The following is a 23,924-nucleotide window of genomic DNA, read 5'->3' as shown; positions in this document are numbered from 1 at the left end:
ATGCCGCCTTGACCTTTATTCTTAATTCCATTACAGTTGTATCCCGATAACTCGAACCCTCAGTAACTCGAACCTCCCGCTAACTCGAACCTTTTTCGATTCCCCTTCAGGTCGTTTTCTTACTAATTTTACTCTTAATAACTCGAACTCCCGATATCTCGAACCTTTTTCGATTTCCCTTGAAGGTTCGAGTTATCGGGATTCAACTGTATTTACAAAACTTGCTTCATTCCCACCTCAGTTGCGGTCGGTGGCTACCGATGAGCTAAAATTTCTCCTTTTACTAGCGTAGCTTCCAGGTTTAACTTAACGCCTCGCGTGTTTTTCGGGAGACTCCGACCTTTATCGTTTGCATGGTTTTATGCATAATTCCAAGAAAGCCGAGTCTTTTTATCTCAGTCAGTGTTATTTGTTTTTACATGTAAAAATTTACTTATATTTATTATATCACAGCGATTGTTTATATACTTTTCTTTTCTTTCCGCTTCATTTCAAAAGGTGCTAAAGTAATATGCAACATTTTATATATATTTTAACTATATAGGTGAGGGCCACAGGGTTACCAGTCTACGACTGCAAAGTGTTCCCTCGTTAAATAACTTACTTACTTACTTAACATGCCATTTCTGCTGAATCACCCTCTTTTGATGTACAAGTACAGCCGTCAATTCTGTCTGATCTAAAAATTGCCGCCATCAATGTGAGAGGAATGGGAATAACAATAACAGAAGATAGACCTTTAAACAAAAATTGCCTCAAAGATAGATATCAGCCAATGTCCTTCTTTAATACAAGAAGTGAGCTTTAACGTCGCCGCGATTGTTGAGAGAAAACAATTAATTTACATATCTTATTGTTACTTATTTTCGTGGGAACTTAATTTCGCGAAAGTGGAACGGGTATATTTCGTGGGTCTTAATTTTCGCGATTTGGCCAAAAATGCGTAATTAACATAAAAAGTACAATAAAAAACTTTTAAAAGTCAATTTTCTTTTTTTAGGAAAATTTATTTCCAAAGTTTTTTATTGTATTTTTTAAAATAAATTTTCGCAAGTCTTTAATTTCGCTATTTTTTGAAAATCGCGAAAACTAAGTCCCGCGAAAATAAGCAACAATAAGGTAGTTAATTTCGCGTTTAATGGGAGAAAATAACACTTTTCTGTTCCGGATTGCTGAATTTTTCACACGTCCAAAATTGTGCAAGACGTCGCAAGTAGCTCTCGAAGTAGCAAAAAGTTTTGCACTTCGCTGAAAACGAAAAGTAAAAGTGCGCACATATTGCTGGGAACGATCATTTAAAAACAGAACAGTACCACTAAGATCTTCACAACTGACTATATACAATTCCAAGAGCCCATTACTGGGCTCCTAACAATTCCCAGTCATCTGACAGTCAGAGTTTTCAACTCTTCCGTCTGAAAACGTCGCAGACAGTTTTTAAAAAATCGTCAAAGACTTCTTTACTAGAATGGTTATATGTACAATGGATATATTTTCACGCAACGATTTAAGTATATAGAAGGTGAATTAATGCCGTTATAAACCAGCGAAAAAAATAGCAGTTACATACAGCAAAGAAAGATGACTAATTACAAGCACTGCAAGGTTTCCACATACATGCAGTGGCAACTAAAAAACATTCTACTTCATACGTTTTAGAAAAAAATGTTTCTTGGTATTATAACAAAATGACATTTCAGGGTTACAGCAGCTACAACCATTTCATAATGTCACTGACAAAGTTCCATTCGTCTGAGGTATCTGACGCGGGAGTTTCTGGAATTTTCAGGTGACCTATCAAGGCAGGAAAATAGATTAAAAAGTAAACTGACTTCCTTCCAAACGAAGTTAACTAAATACACCAACCAAGTACAAGCTAAAATTATAGCGAACAAAGGAAACTAATCACAAGATATTACTACTCAGACGTAAAACATGGTGGCTACACTTCATCGGTTTTAATGAACCGTTTCCGTATTTTTTTTACTTGTGTGTGCATCCAAGTCTAACAATCTGAACACAAACAAACTTTCAGTGAATTCGTTTTTTATCCGGGTAGATAAGAAAAGAAAATTTATATTCTCTTTGGCAAAACGTCCTTGTCGGTAAACTGGTCGATTTATAGTGGAGTAGGAAGACCTTGTTACGCCTACGTACAATTAATAAAATAATCAGTAAATGTTAAACAACATTCTTACTTTTTCAACAAAGTCGCTCATCATGCTCCTGTGGACGCAGCCGATTCCCTCCGACCCTTTGATTAATAGTTTTCCTTTCTCGACCTTTGCTTCTTGCTGTAAAATCGCGATGCTGCGGTACATTCATTACAGCTCCCTGACTCGCTCTCGGCTTCATATCCATCACAGCGAAGTAAATCTTGACAACGCAAAACGTAACAACGGACATCACGATAACAGAGGCTACGCTGACCAACTCGGCAGTCATGGTTTATAGCAACTTTTTGCCTTTCCTGTGCTAAGGGTCAAACAACGAAATCAGACAACTGACTGATTAGGATCTCGGCCAAAAAATGAAATTATGAATTTCTTTGGTTGAATTTTAGTCTTTCCTTTAAACCGCCACAAATTCGAGAAAGTTTGTATCTATATCGTTAGCAATGGCACATACAATTGCTGCATCAACATCCTTAAATCTAAAATCCAACACGTGGGCGGTAATGACACATGGATTTATCGATATCTGATCGCTTGACCTGCTGAGACACTTCTCCGGCTGATTTATATAAATTTCGCAATGTTTCGAATGTCGTTCAGTGCATGTCGTTTATCTTTTGTCGTTGGCCGGGTTTGTTAGTTTAAGCACGCGGTAAAATAAATTGCAGAAATATGGCCAAAATGACAAGTGTGTACATACCGTCGAGAACGATCATTGCAAAACAGAACAGTACCGCCCACTGAAAACTTTGCAACTCCACGTCAATCCTTTGTTGTATGTTGATATTTACAACCTCGCTACTCATCTGAAACAAATCGTAGAATAAAGGTAAACGTACTTTTCACATTCTTACTGTTGGACGTGGGTAGTGGGGACGGGGTAACGCGGAAGTATAACTGATGGAACAAGCTAGGAAGAACAGTATAAGATAGCTACGTGAATATCTTATAATGCACTATTTACCTCTTGAAACCTTGTATAAATAAATTCGAAATAGCTGGACATGGATTAAAAGCGAAAGCAGTTGTCAACTTTCTGAATGCCTTTGTTTACGATTGATTGAGCTGGAGCCCATCCAATCAGATATAACTGTGTTCGTCGGGGCTTTCCCCGAATGAAGGTGGGCACTTAGCAAGGGCCCAGCCAGGCAAGGGCGAAAACCAACCCTTGTTTGATGCTCAATTCTCCCACGCGTTGGATTTGAATAAAACGTCAGCGTCGACAATGTTGATGCGACATTTGAATTTACCATTGCTGGCGATGGGTACGACGTCTTGAGGAACAAATTCAGGGCCGTTCGAAACTGAGGAATACTTAATTATAATCAAAGAAATCAATCAAAGTTTTAATACTGGCAGATCAGTAAGTTATTCTATCATTTCGTCAATTGACCCGCCGGTGCAAGAGGACTGACTGCTAAGCATGACTGGCGATTTGGTTAGCGCAGCTTCTCTTATGGTGATGTTCGTTGTAATGTGTGTCCTTTTCAAGATGTCCTTCGCTGTCATAAATATGCAGCCCAGAGTGGATCAGCATCATGATGGTCACCGTACAACGAAAAGAAGAAGACGAAAAAGGCAAATCGCTGAAAGAATCGGAAATCGACCTCGTGCTCAGGAACATGACGATAGACACTGTTGAGAAAGTAAGCAAGATGTTTAAAATTTATTATTTTATTAGTTCTGTCTATACCTCATTTTACGTTACGAATCGCTTCTGAAGACGGACGTTAATTCGTTTTTCTTGTCTGTTTTCGGATTAAAAAAAATCGTTGATCTGGCACAAGTTTACATTTGTATTTTTTTAGACTTGGATAACAGTTGCAAGCTTTCGCCCTTTTAATTCATCGCGGCCTAATTATGTCAAGTATTAATGTTAATTAATGTTAATTATTAATGTTAATTATTATGTTAATTATTTTTTGACTTGCATTAGTTCAGTTTTCCTGAACTAATGCAAGTCAAAAAAATGTGCTTATCACTATAAAACGTTTTGAATGAAGTCGGTAATGGTTTCTTAAGCAACTATACCATTAGCTCAGAAGCTGACATTTCGAGACATTGGCTGACTTTCCTGGACCCCTTTTAAAAAACTCTAGGCGTTTCCCGTGTTCATTTAGTAAAAGTTCCGGGCGTCTCTTTTGCTTGGAAAACTCTTAAAGCCAAGAAAGCTGGGACATAAACGTTTCACAGCAACAAACGTGCGCGAGCTGCAAACTTGACTCTGTTACATAACGTTTATTCATGACTTTTGAAATCAGTGACTTTTTACTTTTTTTCCGCCTTGACAGGTCATCTAGACATTCAAGAAATGCCGTCAAGTAGTATTGAGTTGTTTCAACTGTACACTGGACAAAACTGTGTCGACTGCATGTATATATGCATGTAATTGGTTGCAGAAAGTGGAACCAGATGGCCGACTGTAATACTTAAGCCCTAAGCCAGGAGAAACTGACTATGTAGAATGTAGTTTTACAGTCATTTTCAATACTAATATTTGATACCAAATGAAAACAGTAGTAAAATCATGATAATAATCACGGGTAATAATAGGCTGATAATAACAGGCTATAGGCCTTTTTCTTTTCCTCAGGTTCACTGCAGGGCACTTTGTACTAAAAACCGGTAAATAAAATTAAAATAAAATCGCTTTATATAAGTGTGAGTGAATTTAGCACTGCTGTGATTGTTAAGTAATGACTTTCTTAAAACTGATAAACTCATTATGAGCCAGCCCCTAAAATTAACGCTCAGTTTGTGTAATTCGTCCCCCCACTCTTACAAAATTTACCTTGGAGTTGTCTCCGCACCTGAATTCACGTCAGCGGGTATTAAGGATGTTTCAACGCACTCTTTGCGCTACTTGCCATGACCTTGTGACGCTTACGTACAATTAATAAAAAAAAAACGAAGTCGCTCATCATGCTCCTGTGGACGCAGCCGATTTCCTCCGACCCTTTGATTAATAGTTTGCCTTTCTCGTCCTCTGCTTCTTGCTGTAAAATGACGATGCTGCGGTACATTCATTACAGCTCTCTGATCCGCTCTCTGCTGCATATCCATCATAGCGAAGTAGATCTTGACAACGCAAAACATAACAACGGACATCACGATAACAGAGGCTACGCTGACCAACTCGGCAGTCATGATTTGTAGCAACTTTTTTCCTTTCCACTTATGTCCAGGATTGAACGTAGGTATTGTTTTATAAGTACTTCATGTTTGACTGTGTTATTTGACATTTCCATATTACTTCATATTTGACAAAATTTGGTGTGTTTTAGTGAATTTTTATTAGTGAGGACACTTTGTGATGCCTGTCATGAGGAACGTGCAGCTCATTAGCGTTCAATCCTGGACATATCTGTTCCTTTCCTGTGCAAAGGGTCAACAACGAAATGATGGGATAATTCACTGATCAGTCAACTGACTGACTAGGATCTCGACCAAAAACTGAAATTATGAATTTCTTTGGTTGAAATTTAGTCTTTCCTTTAAACCGCCAAAAACTCGAGAAAGTTTGTATCTATCGTTAGCAATGGCACATACAATTGCTGCATCAACGTCCTCAAGACTGTCTAGACTGTCCACAGCCGCTCTATTTTTCAACGCAAAAAAAGCGAGAGAATCGGCGAGCGCGAAACCCGAGGGACGTAGGGGGGGGGGGGGGGGGTTCTCTCACCGTTCTTTCCCCGCGCTCATCGATCGAAAAAATAGAAGGCTGTGAACAGTCTAATTCAAATCCAACACGCGAGCAATACTGGAACATGAAACAATCGTTTCCTGTTTCAGTTCATTTTATTTTACCTGCAGGGCAGTTCTCTTGAAAAACAAAATGCAAAATATTTCATTTTTTGTCACATACTGAAAAAATACAGCGAGTGTGATTGACGTCATCGTTTGTTAACGACCAATCACAAGAGGTGTACAAGTCGGTACAAGACTTGACATCGACCTCAGGAGAATCTTGACCGAAAAAATTAATTACATCCGCACAGAAAAATTGTTAACGAAATGACAAGTGTGTACATATCGTCGGGAACGATCACTGCAAAACAGGACAGTACCGACCACTGAAAACTTTGCGAGTGAAAATCGCTGAAACCTTTTATAAATAAATTCCAAAAAGATGGACATGGCGGGATGCCTTTGTTTACGATTGATTGAGTTGCAGCTAATTTTAGAAGATACGCAATATTTCTAATGCAACTGGAGCCCATCAAATGATATATAACTGCGTTCGCCGGGGCTTTCGCAAATAAAGGTGATATGCTTCTGGAACCCGACGTGTTGCCGAAATAACAAGTGCGTTGGTAACGAAACAATGCAAAACAGAACAGTATCGACTTTGCGAGAGAATAAGATAGCTCCAACGACTCCGTGTGTTGAAATCTACACTGTACTCTGAACAGTATGCTTATAAATTAACATCGGACCACAGATACGCGTTACACAGTGGAAAAAGGCGCTTGATCAGTTTTATTATATTGTAGAGTGAAGGTAAACTTAAGCTTGTCATTTTTATTGTTGGACGTGGGGAGTGGGGACGGGGGAGACGCGGAAGTATACCGTAACTGATGAAAATCATTCATTGAATGATTTGCCACTAATCCGATCATATCCTGTGTTTTGCGTGGAGGATTCTGGGATCGCTAGGGGGCAAACATTGCAAGTCGCTGGAAGAAAATGTATGGCGAAAAGTTGTTTTGACGCTCAAAAATACGATTTTGGAGGGAGATCAAGGCTTTTTCACCAGTATTTTTTCAGGAATGGATTTGGGCAATGTTGGTACGTTGAAAGTGTTAGGTTTTGTTTGAATAACCGTAAGATATGCGATAAAATCTACCGCTTTTATGAAGGTTTACATGTATTGTGAAATAGACATCGCGTATTAAACTGGGGTCTCGAAATATTATAAAATTGGAAATAGGCCAGTAAAGCCCTTTCAGTAGTTGAATAATATTTAACATTTGCACAAGCTATAAAATTTATTAGTCACGTCTTTTATAAACAAATAATTATTACGGCTTCGTAATATTAAAGGTGACAGACATTCACAGACTCCTACGATCGTGACTTTTATAAACTTCCCAATCGCTTTTGGATTTGGTCGTTTATTAAATCTATTTTGTTTATTACTAGTTTATAACTAGAACTGTATCCTGTCAGCTGTATTATTAAGAAGTGTTTTAAGTTGAGTAGAGCCCTATCAATGCCGCCAGCAAATGTGTAGAGGTCGAAGGTCTGCGTAGTTCCCCAATAGTACATTTTTACACCTCTGCACTGTATTTATTGTTATATGAACTTTATGTATTGGCTATTGGAACTGTTGTGATTTATCTTGGCTCATTTATATTTGCAAGATGTGCTTTAAATTCGTTCTGGAAGGACAAGATCTTAAATTTTCCGTGAAGATGTTGATTAGTACAGTGTTGCGTGAATATGTTTCTTCGTATCGCGGATGACATGTTTATTTTTGTTTAGCGAGAGGCTGCTTAGCTTTACTTCGAGAAAGATATAACCTTGTTTTAGAGCCGGCCATGCTCATGACAAATCATCTTTTTTATTCTTGGGCGGGTAGAGTCTTAATATTCCATCGCGAAGAAGAATCTTTTGCCTTTCTGGGTACCTTCGATAGTTATCACATACCGCACAATGATGACAGTGATCGCTACCGGCCGGGCATATTACTAAAAATTTTTGTATAACTTAGCATAGAAATAATCCTGTACACACGTAAATACAACCCAAAAGGCTTTATTAAGTAATTTCCTCCCAATATATACATAACTTGTAATATTTCGAGACCATTTTGAAATGTCAATTTCAAAATAAACCTTACGAAAGCAAGGAGGTTTATCGGTAAACTTGATCACATATTTAGCGGTTATTCAAACAAAAACTTACACTTTCGAGTATCAACAATGCCCAAATCCATTCCTGATAAAATACTCGCGAAAAAGCGTTGATCTCTCTCCAAAATCGTATTTTTGAACGTCAAAACAACTTTTCGCAAGCAATTCTTTTTGCAAAATTGATACTGACATAGATCTTTTTTTGTTAATCGACTACATAGCTTAGCTCAACATCATTTGCAATGGTTTGTTAATTAGCTCATTCTCAAGAATGAGGTATTAGAGTCATACAGATGTTGACGGAAGTTGTTTTGCACGCGTGTGCGTGTACAAAAATTGTGTGGACGGAAGTTGTAGAACGGAAGTAATTTTACATGCTACCCCTCCCCCCTTAGTAACGTCAAAAATAACTTCAATGAAGCGCAGATGCAAATGTGAAAAGAAATTAAATCCTTGCATAGGGTAATAAATAAATTTAGATGAAATCACAATTTCGGAACTGTCTACAATGAACCAAAGATAAAGCTACGTCAACTCTTTTAATTGTAGTAATGCACGACCCGCACGCGTCGTTATTACAAAAATTTATCAATTGTATATTTTCATTTTTTTTTCTAAGACCCCTCAACATGTCCTCGACCCTGACCCCGATCTGTCTACGTCCAAGAGAAAGTATAAAGAGCGATCTAAAAAAAATATTCAATGGAATTTATTTGGTACGTTTGAAGTAGAGTTGGTTTTGGCTCGTGACGTGACGCAGCTGATGTTCACCTGCACGCGACCCTGCACGCATTTCTGTGCATGCACAATGAACCAAAAATAAAGATACGTCAACTCTTTTTTTTAGCTCTTTCTCAAAGAATGAGTATTATAGTGGATCAGATGTGGACGGAAGCGGAAGTCGTCCAGCGCGAGGGCAAAAAATGTGTGGACAAAAAAATGTGTGGATGGAAGTTGCAGAACGGAAGTAATTTTACATGCTACCCCTCCCCCCCTAAGTAACGTCATAAATAACTTCAATGAAGCTCAGATACAAATGTGAAAAGAAATGAAATCCTTTTATAAAGTAATAAATAAATTTACATCAAATCACAATTTCGGAACTTTTAAAAAGGGAAACGTGTATCACAAAGTCGAAATGTTGACAACCTGGGGGTTCATTTTAACGTGCGCTGTTACACGCAATGAAGTCCCGCCAGGCATCCGAGCAGCACGTTTTTGTCTCCTGTCACGTCATCTCATTTCCCGTGACTTACGTCATCCGTTTTACACGACGTGTTCATGCGCATCTTTCTCTCAAATCTCATTCGCTGCTCAATCCATGAACAATGATTGTCACTGCCCGGTAGATGCGTGCTGACAGAAAGGTAATCTAAAACGGTAACAAATATTCATTTCATTTCTTTTCACATGTGTATCTGAGCTTCGTGGAAGATGTGAACTATTTACACACTATCCAACCAGAAGAAAGCTCGTAACCACAATGTCCACACGTTTTAGCAGTAAAAACATGGTCTTCAAATATCGAAAATATATTTGTCAGAAGGACGAAAAGCTATGAAGTTTAATTACAAATAGAAATACCAAACGGATGCGACCCTACGATCGATTATTAAAAGCGATGTATTGGTGAAAATATTGTGAAAGCCCTTTCCGTGTTTAATTGTTATGTAAATATTCTAGCTTTTCTGTCTATTTTGTTGTTGACTTTGTACATTTTCCATCAATAATAGCGCTAAGAAGAGCAAACAAGACTGGATGTCTTCGGATGTCTTGTGTTTGCTGGCACGGAAGGGTAAAGGAATGTGCATACCTGTAAAAAACTTGACTGTTTCGCAATTCCTCCCCGCGTAATACTGATTCTCGACCTAGGATCTTCTCCTCTTATCAATTATATTTTTATTATGCTTATCGTTCCGCGATCCGGAAACGAAATACTATTTCTTTTTGAAATAACTGCTTGTGGACTTTTACGTAGCGGGGAATGGGGCCATGTAAAATTACTTCCGGCTGCCTCAATGGACTTGATCGCTTGTGTCAGCGCGTGTTAAAATACGTGAAAATACGTTTAGGGTCCCTAAGGTCTAAACAGCTCGGCAACTTGATTCACGTTGCACCATTTTTAGAAGTTGTGAAATTGTGATTTCATTTCTTTTCACATGCGTATCTCATTTTGACTTTACAGGGGACTGTACTTGACTTAAGTGGACTGTACCAGTACATTTTCATTACCCACCACCACTCCCAAGCCCTACCCCCCCCCCCCCGAAAAAGGCAGAAGAATGAGCTGGCTCTAAGTGCCCTTTGATTTTTTATATAATTCCAATCTCTGATACCATCTGACTAAAATTAGATAGCGTACTTTTATAAGGGAGACTACTTTGTAAAAGCCCGCGAGGGTTTCCTTAGTCTTCCTCCCTAATGCAGATTGTAACAGACAAATATATATGCTGTATTATTCTATTATGGGAAATAAAGTCAATTCAATTCAATTTTCTTCTAGCGACTTGCAATGTTTGCCCCCTAGCGATCCCAGAATCCTCCAGGCAAAACACAGGATCCGATTAGTGGCAAATCAAGTAGGGAGATAATGCAACTGGAGCCCATCCATCCATCAACATTGTCTACGCGGGTTAGATTTTATTCAAATCCAACGCGTGGGTGTAATTGAGCATCGTGCCCAAGTAACCCGCGTAGACAATGTTGATGCGACATTTAAATTTGCCACTGCTTGCGATGGGTACGACGTCTTGAGGGGCAAATTCAGAGCCGTTTGATAGAAATACTAAATTGCAACCAAAGAAATCTAGAATTTTATTTTCTTTCTTTGGCTGAGAATCTAGTGAGTCAAAGTTTAAAGCTGCCTGATCAGTGAGTTATTCTATCATTTCGTCGATTGACCCGCCGGTACAAGAGGACCGTGACTGCTAAGCATGACTGGTGATTTGGTTAGCGCAGCTTCTCTTATCGTGATGTTCGTTGTAATGTGTGCCGTCATCAAGATGCACTTCGCTGTCATAAATATGCAGCCCAGAGTGGATCATTTAGCTGTGATGGCTCAGATGCAGCCCCGAGCTGTGATGAATGCAGAGCACCATGGTCACCGTACAACGAGAAGCAGAGGACGAAAAAGGCAAATCGCTGAAAGGGTCGGAAATCGACCGCGTGCTCAGGAACATGACGAGCGACACTGTTGAGAAAGTAAGCGAGATGTTTAAAATTTATGATTTTATTAAATCTGTCAATACTTTATTTAACGTTACTTATTGCCTCTCTGAAAGAAGGACGCTAATTTGTTTTTTTCTTAATTCCTGTTTTTGGATAAAAATGAAACCGTTGCCACAAGTTTACTTATGTTTTTTAAACTTGGATTACAATAATTGCAAGACATTTTTGCCTAACTCATCGGTGTTACGTCAAGCACACACAAGACTGAAGTAATATATGCATGTTCAAAAAATAAACGTCAGTCCCAAGGCACTGAGTCAAACAATCTAAACTGAGTCAAACAATCTAAACTATTGTAGCAAATGCTGTAAATTGTGTTAGTCAATATGATAGAATATATGAAGCAGGTTACAATTTTTAATATTTCTACATCTCAGACTGGCTTAACATTTCGAGAAATTGCCTGACTTTTCTTTAAGCTTTTAAAAGATTCTGGGTAAAAAGTAACTGACATCATCTTTTTTTGGAAAATTTCGATTTCAGCCTGTTCATTCAAAAATTAAGAGAGCCGGGACACAAACAGGCGCGGGATGTGAACTTGATTGGTAAAAAATCTTTATTCATGACTTCCGAAATCAGTGACATTTTACTTTTTTCCGTCTTGATAGGTCATCTAGACGTACAAGAAATGCCGCCAAGTAGTATTCACTTGTTTTGACTGACTACACATGCATGACAAAGTTGTGTGGAGGCGGACTCAGTATTTGGAACTGTTGTACACATACATGTAAATGATTGCAGCCAGTGTTAAAAGCTAGGAGAAACTTGCTTAAATGTTACCCAGGTAAAATATAATTTTTATTTGACAGTCAGATCAGTCTAATTATGATTTGATGCTATAGTAGAAAGAAAACAAAATAACAAACCCTAAAAGCACAATTGTATACTTAATATTATAATCATTGTATAAGCATGATAATGATAGGCTAGCCTTAGAATTCCGATTACCTGGTTCACTGCAGGTCATTAATACATAGTATCACCACTTCGTACTGAAAACCGGTGAATAAAATTACAATTTATATTAGTCTATTGTATAATACGAATAACCAGTGGCTTCTGCCGAGTAATAAATACAGTACCTACCATTTTAATTGACACCAGTCTTTATTCACGTCCCCAATATGTTCGAAAAATAAACACTTACTTAGAGAAGAGTCTTTAAGACCCCCCCCCCCCAAATGTCAAGTCACTAGTCATCGCCACTCCCCCCAATTGAAAAAAAAAAAAAACGTTCCGCCGTCCCTGTTCAACGCACTGTTTCTACAGTAGAATCTCTCTTAGCCGAAACGAAAATTGCTTCGAGAAATCGGGGGGGGGGGGGGGGTTAAAATACTGTAGTATCCAGGAGAAAACGAAAACTGGTCAGTGCGGCGCGTAACCAGAACTGGATATCTGATGACGTCATATTTTTTTTCAAAATGGCGCCCGCTTCAAGGGACAGTATGGTGGTAGAGTTTTTAGGTCCTGTATACGCGCTGAAGTGCCCATGTCCCACAGTACTTTGGGAACTTAACCTTTGAACAACAAGGTAACAGACGCGTGTGAGAAAATGGCGTCTTTTCACGTGTTCTTTGAGTTCTAGAGGAAAAAATATTGATTTTTGGAGCATTCGATAGCATGAGGCTGCTTGACCAAGCATCAAACATCTAAAGATAAAAGGTGCGTAGAATTTTTTTCCATCTTTGGAAAAATTATTTTAAGAATCTGTATATAATTTGCTTTGATTTCGCACTATTTTCGTTGTAGTGCAAGACTTATTCACATAGTGCTGTGGTTTTGAAGATACAACTTTGTGTCGCGCCATGTGCGTTATTTGTAAAGTGATACATCGACTGGACTGCTTATGCCATGTTCGTTTAATGTTCTTTTGCAGTCTGTTGGAAAAGCACATCGCTTTCGTGAAGAAAAGATGCCGGTTGTGTAAGAAAACCTTATCAAAGTGAATGGTGGTCCAGAACTGCTTGAAGACAGCGGTTTGAAACGAAATTTTGGAGTTTTTTGACATCGATGTTGAGTGAGTAAGACACCAAAGATGTTCACCCGAAGAAAGTGTATTCAGCTTGCAGTCAATCCTGATTTGAGGTTATTAAAACCTGCTCAACATTACAACTAATAGAAGTCAAGTCCCTCAACTAGCTATGGTCAAAAGCATCAATTTCATCTTTTACTGGTGGATGAAAATAAGGTAGGTTTTTATTTGTACATGTATCAGACCCATGGGTTAAAACAATAGTAAGCTTATACCTGGCTGAAAACAATGCAAATAATTAATTGTCTTTGTCACATAAATCACAGCAGAAAATAAAACAACTCTGCATACTGTTATTGCTGTTTTTTTTTTGTTTAACCAGTTTGCAAGTTATTTTGTCTGTGCCGAATGGGTCTGGACATTGCGGTCAGGCAATGTCCCCTGTTTTTACCCCTGTTTTATGAGTCAGATGAGTCTGAGTCAATGAGTCAAATCAGTAGAAAAGTGATTTTCACACAAAGTTAGTTTTTACCTATTGAACCACAATAATTTTTGCCTGAGTACAAATTACCTTAGAAGCACTCCAAATCATTTGCATGTGGTTAGGTTTTATTTGTTAGTTATGGTTGCACTGGATTTTTCAAATAACTTCTCTTATATAATTTATTATTTGTGGGAGGTGCAGTGGCCCATTAATGGCTAGCATGCTGGACTCTAGATTAAGCAGTCCAGGTTCGGGGCCCGGCCAGGGCACTACATTTTGTTCTTGGGCAAGAAACATGCCTCTCCCACCCAGATGTATAAATGGTTACTGGTGAATTTAGTGTCAGGGGTATCCTTGTGATAGACTAGCATCCCATCCATGGGGTGTAAAATACTCCTAGTCGCTAAATGCTACAGAAACCGGAATAAGCTCTGGCTGTGTGGGCCACTAGGCTTGGACGCAGACTTTATTTTGAATCACGCACTCATGACTCATTGACTTATAAGACTCATATAATATTTATTTTCATTTCTGGTATTTTTGTAGTATTTACGTAATTGTTCATGGGTATATCTTGCTTGTTAAGTTTAGGGTGACTGACTAAATTTTAAATTCATGTTAGCATTTCTTGCGCTAAAAATTAAGAATTTCAAATTTGAGAGCATCTATGGTAATTATAATAATCTTATATCCAAAGCTGATCTCCCCTAATTTAACTGCTTAGCTATCAACCATATGATCCTTAATTTATCTTTTGAATCATTGCTGAGAAGAACAGATTTTTTACTATGAATGAAAAAAGATAAAAAAGTGAAACTTGCCACTTCACAATTAAGGTGGACATGATTAGGGTATGGGGAGAAACTGGACTGCTGTAACAAAATCTTTTTTACCTTGTATATATATATATATATATACCCATGGTATAAATGTCAATAAAAATTGTTCACAAATTTTATTATCTCTTGCTATCCAAAAAATATGTTGGGGGGGGGGGGGTTCACATGGTATTTAGCACTGAAATATAGTGAAAGCTTGATTCAACAAATGAGGCTATCATCTTTTCAATTCAGGCCTTGGCCTCATATCCTGAAATCTTAGTGGTTGTGGAGATAATATGTGGGAGAAATATGTGGTAGAATATTGTTTGGGAGTCTTGCACTAGCTGCAATCCACAGACTTAGCAGTATGCAAATGCTGACAGAACCATTTTCACCTCTCAGTGATAGCTAATATATGTAAAAGGAAATAAATAATTATATGAGTTGGGCTGCTCTCATTGCATTTGCTAAAATTATACTATTTTTTCCAGGTCATTGCAAGAAAGCTTTAAAAGAGGAAAAAAGGAAGTTATGATATGATCAATGAACATAATAAAATAACTTTTGAATGAGTGGTGTTGAATGCTTTTTTCAAGTTACCATAAATGCTTGTTTCAACCCTGCTTTCACACAAAATACAAACACTGCAAAATTTTGAGTATAAACAGAAAAGTGATTGAAGTTCCTGAGGCAGCAGCAAAGAAAGATACCCTGATATAGGGCTGTTAAAATCCAAATAATAATGGATACTGGATTTTGTGCCGGGATTGAAAACTGTAGTGGCAGAACATTTTTGGAACCGATTGATACTAATATTTACATTTATCACCTCAGTGTGAACTTTTCTCAATATACAATTGTAATCAGGATAATCCAGAATAATTGAAGTATTAGAACTTTTGTACATACATGTACCTGGAACATTTTTAAAGACTAGATGTTTTTAGTGATTATAAGAACATTGCATATGACACAGAAAAGACCTAAACGATCTAGATTGTATGCACTAAAAGTAGAGTTTTATTTAATTCCCGCTAGTACACATTAAACAGGAGGAAGATTTAAAATGATCGGAAATGAAAACGAGAGTGTACTACAATACTGGTCAATACTTCAACTGTCATAAAAGCCTGATGAAAAAATATATTCACTTGCATCAGACTTCACTTGAAACAGCCTCATTTTTTAAGCTGAATTATCTTTGTATGTGGCGAACTTGAGAACGAGATCTCGTGCAAAAAATCCTTTGTACTATTGATAAGTTCAGCGCAGTGCGGCGGTGGAATCTTGATTTATCGAACTCAAGAGGAAACGAAAATTGATTCGAGTAAGCGTGCGTTAAATTGAAGCGTTTAAATACGTAACGTAAATCCAAGGAAACCAACCACTGGTTTGAGTTTTACCGAGGTTCAATACAACGTGGGTTAAATCGGGATTCTATTGCTATTATATTCTTTCATGGAGCTCGAGGGCCGACGCCATATTTGCTTACCAACCCACTAGAGCTTAGTCCTTTCGCGATCAGAACAATGTTTTGGTCAGTGAGTGAGCCAATCAGATGACAGGAAATCATATATCCAGTTCTGGTTACGCGCCGCACTGCTGGTGGGTTCGAGTAATCGGTATTCTACTAAAGTTGCATGTTGACAGGCAAAAAAACAGCGGTGACTGAGCCGCGACCGGAATGGGAAGAAGCCAAGAGAGCGCCAACGACGGGGTAGCGGCGAAACTTACGTCTCAAGTTGTTTTCGGTTTTGAGTGGTTCTGCACGCATTAACAGCACATTTTTACGGGGAAGGGGTACTCCAGCAAGCGGCTTGGGAGAGGGTCGGAGGAGTATGCGATTTTGCCGATAGCTTTGGGTTTTAAATTTTTTGGCTAATATTTTATGGGAGAGCTACGTTTTTGGCTTCAAAAGCATTTTGTTAGGGGCCGGGGCCGGGGGGAGGAGGGGTGGAATTAACATGCTTACCCCCGCCACTTCCTGCGGTGTTATTTGCGCAATTTTCGGTTTCTAATATAAAATGAAGAAAACGACGGCAGTAAAAAAATTAAATTAATCTATTTTTCCTTACTTACAAATCAGTCGTTTATTACAACACACAAAAACGATGAAATTTGAATTTTTTAAAAGAAAAAACTGACCTGAATCTTGCATCAGAAATCTTATCGCAAAAATTATATTTTTAAAAATATATTGTTACTCAAGTACGCGACCAAAGATCTCTCATCATTTCAAATGGCCATCTTCTCTCTTCAAGGTCGCGTAAAACATTTGCTAGGATATCATATGGAGATCCCTCGGTGGTAAAATTATCAAAAGAGTCGTCCCGTTCGCTGTTTGACCGCCTTGAAAACCGGAAGTGGGGTAGATCGCTCTCGTACATGTGTTCTTCTCTCCCGGAAGCTGTAGGTTCTGCAGTGCTTTCGCTTTCTTGACTGCATTCTTCTTGGTGTTCCATTAATCTGTCTGACGGGCACAGTTCGCCACAAATTTCACAGGGCAGAGCAACAATGCTGTTCTCTTCTGCTTGCGCTTCGGCGCCGTCATGCGAGACTGAGCTTGGGTAAATATGATTGCGCGCTCTTCCGCCTGTTGGAGCACTTTCGTCGCTGCCTCTGTTTCCACTTGCCGCTGCGATTGCTCGAAACACGCCATCAACACCTTCTACTGGCTTTCCTTGGCCTCTTTACCCGATTAATGGTGATCTCAACATTAGCCAGATTAAATATTGGAACATTCTGGATGACGAGCGTGACTGCAAGATAAAGGTGTTGAGGGACGGACCATTTAACATGATTTATTTTTGAGGGGGGGGGGGGAGGGGAGGGTCAATGACGGGAAAAGAAATACTGCACAAGAAAAGTGGAGAAAAAATACGTTTCATGCACAACAAGCCCAAGAAAAAAAAAAGAAACAAGCCAGAAGTGAAAAAAATTCTTGCACACAACTACAAGACGGAAAAAATTTCGAGCTCAGAAAAAAAAATTGGAATGGTCCGTCCCTTATTACAAGAACTGAATACATGTTGCGAAATTACAAGTGCGGGCATATTGTTGGTAGCGATCACTGCAAAACAGAACAGTATCGACTTTGCGAGAGAATCAGTCGTTAAATCGCCAGTCATCAGTCCCCGGCCACCCGGATCAATCCTTTGTATGAAATTTACACCTCAGTTGAACTCTAAACAGTACACTTTTACATCAGTCCACAGACAAGTTTCACAGTGGAAAAAGGCGCTTTGACCAGTTCTATTAATGACAACATCGCTACTCATAAACAAATCGTAGAGCAAACTGGTAAACCACTTTTCACATTCTTACTGTTGACAAGGGGAGTGGGGAAGGGGGTAACGCGGAAATGTTTATAACTGCAACCTCGTAACTGAAGGAAATTTACAAGTAAGGAAGAACAGTATAAAGATAGCTAAATGAATATCTTATAAGCTGTGCCGTGCACGATTTACCTACTTTTCATAAATAAACTCCACATAGCTGGACGAATATGAAAGCGGTTGTGCCGAAATTGTATTGTCCACTTTCCAGATGCCTTTGGTTACTATTGATTGAGTTGCAGCTAATTTTAGAAGATACGAAATACTTTTAACGCTACTGGACTAACTGGAGCCCGTCGTATAATATATAACTGCGTTCGCTGGGACTTTCCCGGAATAAAGCTGATCTCAACAAGCCATATCTGGAAAAGAACCACTGGACACGCGCGAAACGTAAACCTTTGTTTGATGCTCAATTACACTCACGCATGGGATTTGAATAAAATCTCGGCGTCGGCAATGTTGATGCGACATTGACATGATCGGAATTTTACCACTTCCTAAAGCTTCCTATGGACACAAATTCCGGCGACGAAACCTTTCATATGATTGGTCGGTTAGAATCGATGACGCAAATACGTGAGACTAGACAACTGAAGCCCGTCGATTAATATATAACTGCGTTCGCCGGGGCTTTCCCAGAATAAAGCTGATCTCAACAAGCCATATCTGGGAAAGAACCACTGGACACGCGCGAAACGTATTCCTTTGTTTGATGCCAAACTACACTCACGCATTGGATTTGAATAAAATCTCGGCGTCGGCTATGCTGATGCGACATTTGAATTTGCCATTGCTGGCGATGGGTACAACGTCTTGAGGAACAAATCCCGGGCAGTTTGAAAGAAGAACTTAATTTATCCAAAGAAATCTAGAGTTTCGTTTCTTTTTTTTTGGCTGAGAACTTAAATCAATCAAAGTTTTAATACTGTCTGATCAGTGAGTTATTCTATCATTTCGTCGATTGACCCGTCGGTACAAGCGAGGACCGTGACTGCTAAGCATGACTGGTGATTTGGTTAGCGCAGCTTCCCTGGTCGTGATGTTCGTTGTAATGTGTGCCGTTATCAAGATGTACTTCGCTGTTATAAATATGCAGCCCAGAGTGGATCATTTAGCTGTAATGCCTATGCAGCCCCGAGCTGTGATGAATGCAGAGCGCCATGGTTACCGTGCAACGAGAAGAAGAGGACGAAAAAGGCAAATCGCTGAAAGGGTCGGAAATCGACCGCGTGCTCAGGAACATGACGAGCGACACTGTTGAGAAAGTAAGCGAGATGTTTAAAATTTATTATTTTATTAAATCTGTCAATACTTTATTTAACGTTACTTATTGCCTCTCTGAAAGCGGACTTTAATTTGTTTTTCTTGTCTGTTTTGGGATAAAAATGAACCTGATGCGCCAAGTTAAATTTTTTTTCGACTTGGATAAAAATTGCAAATTTTCGCCTTAATTCATCCATTCGGTGTTATTTCCAGTACACGTAAAAACTGAAGTAATGCATGTTAAAAAAATAATAACTAAAAACACCTCACTCTCACAGTCCTGTACGGTCGGTCCAAATATTGACCACTATTGTAGCAAAAGCCAAGTTATTTAATAACTATGAAAATTTTTGAATAAAGTCGCGCAGATGATTTTTAAAGTACCGGCTCTAGCATCAGTTCAGATAAGCCTGACATTTCAAGACATCATGGCCTGCATGACTTTCCTTGGCCGTTTTAAAAAACTCTAGGCGTCCCCATGATCATTTAGTAGAAGTTCCGGAAAACTTCGACTTCAGCCTGTTCAAAGCCACGAGAGCCGATGGACACAAATTCACAGCAACAACCCGCGCAAACTTAACTGGTACATAATCTTTGTTCACGACTTTCGAAATCAGTGACATTTTACTTTTTTCCGTCTTGATAGGTCATCTAGACGTTCAAGAAATGCCGCCAAGAACTATTCACTTGTTTTGATTGACCTGATTGACTACACATGCATGACAAAGTTAATTGTGCCGGAGGCGGACTGAGTATTTGGAACTGTTGTACACATACCTGTAAATGGCTGCAGCGAATGGCATAAGCTAGGAGAACTTGCTTTAATGTTTCTCTGGTAGAATGTAATTTTTATTTGACAATCAAATAATTCTAATTAATTCAGTATCATTTGATGCTAAAAAGGAAAACAAGGAAAAAAAAAGCGCACAGTTATCATCAATGTAAAAGCATGGTAATAATAGGCTAGCTTTTGAATTTTGATTACCTGGTTCACTGCTGCTGGTCATAGTATCACCACCTCGTACTGAAAACCGGTGAATAAAGTTAAAATTAATTTTTTTTAGTCTATTGTATGATACGAAAACCAATAATGTAATGGCTTTTTGATAATAAATACCTACCATTTTGACACCAGTCTTTATTCACGGCAACAGGGACGGCGTAGCCGGGGGGAGGGGAAGGGGGTGGGGGTTGATGGGGGGGGGGGGGAAATTGGGGACTTAATTTCCGTAGTAGCCAAGGGAAACGAAAATTGGTTCGAGAAAACGACGTTCGAGAAATCGGGATTCTACTTTACATGTATGTTGACAGCCAGAAACGAGCGGTAGCTGAGGCACGTCAGGAATGGGAGAAAGACAAAGGAGCGCCAACGACAGGATAGCAGCGAAACGTGTCCCAAGTTGTTTTCGAACGCATTAACAGTACATTTTTACGGAGGAAGGGGAGAGGGGACGGGGGAGTATGCGATTTTGCCGGAAGTTTTCGATTTTAAATTTTTCGGCTCATATTTTATGGGAGAGCTACGTTTTTGGCTTCAATAACTGGCAGCGGGCGTGTTTAAAACACGAAATGGCGAAACGGCGAAATGGCGAAATGATACTGAAGATAAAAGCCAAAGTTATACGATATTACCGTTGTATTGGAATTTTTATATGTTGCCGAATTCATCCTTGTAGATAAGTCCCGAAAAATAAAAGAAACTGCAATCACAAATTCTCCGTCACGTAGACCCGTCACGAACCAAACACGAACCTATGGGTAATTTGGATTCCAGTCTCTCCCTGTTAACAGGGCGCTGTTTGATACGCCTAGGACATTCTTGATCGAGATGTCGGCATTTCGTTTAGACATCGGAAGAAAATGATTTGTTTATCTGGTATTTGCCACCGAGTCTCGGCTATGAAGTAATGCTTTGAGCTCCAACATTCAAAAGAAATGGATTAACAAAACAAAACTTACTTTGCGATAAAGTTCATACACGATATCAGTGGCAAACGTTCTTTGCACAGAAACGGAGTATTAAACGTTCGATGTCTATATCAGTCCTTCGATACAATGTAAGCTCTGTAGTGCAGTGCAGATACTGACCTTTCACCAATACGTTCAATTTGGCGTTGTGATAAGTGACAAGTATTCATTATATTCCTGGGCCAGAACATTGAAATGTTCCCTTGAAGACCCTTGAAATAATTCAGTCTAGACATGTAAACAGAACTACCTTGAAGTTCAAAAGGAAACCAAACTATATTATTCACGTGTATTTATCTTAACATTTTGCCATTTCGTCATTTCGCCGTTTCGCCATTTCGTGTTTTTAACACGCCCACTGGCAGCTGAATCATTTTGTAGGGGTGGGTGGGGGGGGGGGGGGGTGGAATTAACATGCTTACCCCCATCCCTACCACTTCCTGTGGTATTATTTGCGCAACTTTCGGTTTCTAATGCTAATGAAGAAAACAGGGCAGCAATTTTTTTTACAAAATTAAAAATATATTTTTCCTAACTTACAACTCAGTCGTTTATTACAACACACAAAAATATTAACGATGAAATTTGAATTTTTTAAAAGAAAAAACTGACTTCCATCAGAAATCGTATCGCATAAATTATATTTAAATATTGTTATTCAAGTACGCGACCAAAGATCTCTCATCATTTCAAATGGCGATCTTCTCTCTTCAAGGTCGCGTAAAACGTTTGTTAGGATATCATACGGAGATCCCTCGATGGTAAAATTATCAAAAGAATCATCCAGTTCCCTGTTTGACCGCCTTGAAAACCGGAAGTGGGGTAGATCGCTCTCATACATGTGTTCGTCTCTCCCGGAAGCTGTAGGTTCTGCAGTGCTTTCACTTTCTCGTCTGCATTCTTCTTGGTGTTCCATTAATCTGTCTGACGGGCACAGTTCACCACAAATTTCACAGGGCAGAGCAACAATGCTGTCCTCTTCTGCTTGCGCTTCGGCGCCGTCATGCTAGACGGAACTTGGCCGGTAAACATGATCACGCGTTCTTCCGCCTGTTGGCGCACTTTCGTCGCTGCCTCTGTTTCCACTTGCCGCTGCGATTTCTCGAAAAACGCCATCAACACCTTCTACAAGAAGAGGTATCTGGCTTTCCTAGGCCTCTTTCCCCGAACAATGGTGATCTCAACATTTGCCAGATTAAATATTAATATATTGGAACATTCTGGATGACTATTGTGACTGCAAGATAAAGTTGATGAGGAACGGACCATTTAACATGATTTATTTTTGAGGGGGGGGGGGGGGGGTCAATGACGGGAAAAGAAATACTGCACAAGAAAAGTGGAGAAAAAATACGTTACATGCACAACAAGCCCAAGAAAAAAAAAAGAAACAAGCTAGAAGTGAATTTTTTTTGCCAACAACTACAAGACGGAAAAAAAATCGAGCTTAAATAATTGCCTAAGCCCCCCCCCTGCCCCCTCAAAAATTAAGTGGTCCGCCCCTGAAAGACGTTCTGCGAAATTACAAGTGCGGGCATATTGTTGGTAACGATCATTTCAAAACAGAAAAGTATCGAATTTGCGAGAGAATCAGTCGTTATATAAGTCGCCAGTCATCAGTCCCCGGCCACCAACGACTCCGGATCAATCCTTTGTATGAAATTTACAACACAGTTGAACTCTGAACAGTGCATTTTTACATCAGTCCACAGACAGGTTTTACAGTGGAAAAAGGCGCTGTGACCAGTTCTAATAATGACATTCATATCGCTACTCATAAACAAATCGTAGAATAAAGGTAAACGTACTTTTCATATTCTTACTGTTGACGTGGGGAGTGGGGACGGGGTAACGCGGAAATATAACTGATGAAAATGTTAAAAGTAAGGAAGAACAGTATTAAGTTAGCTACATGAATATCTTATAAGATAAGCTGTGCCATGCACGATTTACCTCCTTTTAATATATAAATTCCACATAGCTGGACGGTTTAAAAATGAAAGCAGTTGTACCGAAATTGTATTGTTCACTTTCCAGATGCCTTTGGTTACTATTGATTGAGTTGCAGCTAATTTTAGAAGATACGTAATACTTCTAATGCAACTGGAGCCCATCAAATTCCCGTTAATTCGCTGGGGCTTTCCCAGAATAAAGCTGATCTCAACATGCCATATCTTGGAAAGAACCACTGGACACGCGCGAATAGTGAACCTTTGTTTGATGCTCAATTACACCCACGCATTGGATTGAATAAACACCAGCGTCAACGAAGTTCAGCGATGTTAATACGCATATTTCTGATTTGCCACTGCAAGCGCAGCGATGGGTACAACGTAACGAGGGACAAATTCAGAGCAGTTTGAAAGAAATACTAAATTGTTACCAAAGAATCCAGAGATTCATTTTTTGGCTGAGAACCTAATCAATCAAAGTTTAAAAACTCTCTGATCAGAGAGTGAGTTATCACTTGAATCACTGAACGGGAAGTCGGGACTGGATTCAATCATGACTGCCGAGTTGGTCACTGGCGTAGCTTCTCTGATCATGATGTTCGTTGTAATGTGTGCCATTATCAAGATGTACTTCGCTGTAACAAAAATGCAGCCCAGAACGGATCAATTAGCTGTGATGCCTATGCAGCCCGGAGCTGCGATGAATGCAGAGCACCATGGTCACCGTACAACTAGAAGCAGAGGACGAAAAAGGCAAACCGCTCAAAGCGTAGGAAATCGACCGCGTGCTCAGGAACATGACGAGCGACACTGTTGAGAAAGTAAGGGAGATGTTTAAAATTTATTTTTTTATTAGTTCTGTCTATACC

At 39.2% G+C, this 23,924-nt stretch overlaps 2 long non-coding RNA genes across 2 annotated transcripts; one reads left to right on the top strand and one right to left on the bottom strand.

The window, feature by feature from the left end:
- Positions 1–11,799: 11,799 nt before the first annotated feature.
- On the bottom strand, positions 11,800–18,020 carry LOC144634214 (uncharacterized). Its single transcript, XR_013567167.1, has 3 exons — positions 18,006–18,020; positions 16,249–17,293; positions 11,800–12,313 (listed from the first exon to the last, which is right to left on the bottom strand). It is a non-coding gene; the product is annotated as an uncharacterized LOC144634214 (long non-coding RNA).
- On the top strand, positions 12,664–15,396 carry LOC144634212 (uncharacterized). Its single transcript, XR_013567165.1, has 3 exons — positions 12,664–12,919; positions 13,134–13,445; positions 15,026–15,396. It is a non-coding gene; the product is annotated as an uncharacterized LOC144634212 (long non-coding RNA).
- Positions 18,021–23,924: the final 5,904 nt, after the last annotated feature.

This window comes from Oculina patagonica, chromosome 13 (genome assembly GCF_052425735.1).
Source record: "Oculina patagonica isolate OP01 chromosome 13, crgOcupat, whole genome shotgun sequence".
NCBI classification, from domain to species: Eukaryota; Metazoa; Cnidaria; class Anthozoa; order Scleractinia; family Oculinidae; genus Oculina; species Oculina patagonica.
This window is presented reverse-complemented; position numbering and strand designations above follow the sequence as displayed.